Source organism: Gobio gobio (genome assembly GCF_949357685.1).
Source record: "Gobio gobio genome assembly, chromosome: 5".
NCBI lineage: Eukaryota > Metazoa > Chordata > Actinopteri > Cypriniformes > Gobionidae > Gobio > Gobio gobio.
In genome coordinates this window covers 60,378,250-60,380,064 of record NC_137101.1, presented here as the reverse complement: position 1 = coordinate 60,380,064, position 1,815 = coordinate 60,378,250, and positions in this window count along the sequence as shown.

The following is a 1,815-nucleotide window of genomic DNA, read 5'->3' as shown; positions in this document are numbered from 1 at the left end:
GCGCGACTGCTTCTCCCAGTCACCGACGGACATGAATCACTTTTGCGCGATACTGTCTGCAACAACAAGTGGAGAAGATGCAAGCAGCGCTGCTTTTGCATACACATTACCAACACTGCTTATTTAAACGTGCACTTTCACCTGGTTTGACCATTTTAATGCAAAATGGGATGATGGGCAATCCAAAATCTGAATGTGTTGTAATAGCTCAATTCCAAAACAAAATATTTTCTATAAAAGGATAATGAGGTTTCAGTCATTCATGACAGATGTGTGAAAAGTTAATTGAATGAAAACAATAGACTGAATTAAGCGGTTGAAAGATTAGGTACTAGACTGCAAGTATTTTATTTTTTATCACAATAACATCTCTTAACATTCACAACAAAAAAAAGTCACATGACTAGTATTACAATATGCTTCATTAAATGCATAATTTTAGAGACTTCTTCCCCAAATTTGAAATGAAGCAGGACCACACTTATGGCTTCACTTAAGTTGTGGTTATAAGTTATTATACTACATTCACATAGTTATACATTTAAAAATATAATATTTGGGTTTTCTAGATATGTTTATGTGCATATTCAGAAAGACTTGCGAGCAGCAGCCCTTTTATTTGCTTCCTACACTATATGAATACAATTAGAATGTGGTTATATAGTTAGAATGTGGAAATTAAAGACACAGTGACATTTTACACATTTGACTTTATTTTAGACAGATTAGTTCTTGCAAAATTAAAATAAGTGTGCAAAGACAAATAAATTACTAGAACAATAAAATGAAAATATAAAATGTGAAAACAATATAAAAAAGTGTATTTTTCAGTAACCTGTCCAAGAGCTGTGCCAACATGTACAATATATAAAGTACAAATGTGGTAGTGCAAATGCTTCATTCAAGCGGCTGGTCATTGTGGCTACTTCTTGAACGACTGGACAAACTGTCCAAGAACAGACAGAAACCCGGTCTGAAAGTCCCTCTGCTTTCTTCCGCTTCTGACTGGTGGAATGCCAACTCTTGCCTCCTCATCTCTCCTCGGCCTGGCTCTCCAGTAACAGCTGCATATATTGGTCAGTTCTTGTCCATGCTGCAGGACGGCCCGGTTAGCATCCTCCATGTCCCTCAGTGCATCAAGAAAGTCACAGTCCCTTTTCCTTTTCTCTAAGTAGAAAAATTGCACTGAAACACATGGAAATTAATACACAAGGCAACCATGAAACAATAGAAACCATCAATTAATTATTTAAAGTGTTTTCACTACAAATAATGAACAATTGTTTGCCCAGCTTGAACAATGCCCAGTGTGCCATTTTTATCAACTTTAAATTAAAAACAACAAAACTACTCAAAACCATTAAGGATTACACATCAGTTTTTAAATATATACACATTTTTGTCAGCTTTATACCTCTGCGTGTGTGTGTTTCGGCAGGAGACACGGGGTTAACGTACTGGTGACCGTGGGGGAAAACACGCTGGTCTCCGTTGCCTGCAATTCATCAGGGCCACTCGTTACACCTGGAAAAGCACGTTGAAAAAAGTTACTGCAACGTGTTTAAACACTGCAACGAGTTTAATAGATGATACCAAGATGAGATATTTACCTTCAACCCACTCGGATTCCTGGATGGTTTCCAACAACGCACTAGCCGAGTCTTTCGTTACCGCTGTACCAGAAAAGGACGGTCTGTGTCCCAACAATACGCCGGTTGGAACCGCTCCGGTTGTTATCCTTTAATTTCTTGTAATCTTGTCTTAATTTCTTCAACTTCTCTCTGCACTGTTTTCCAGTGTGACTGGAACCGAGTC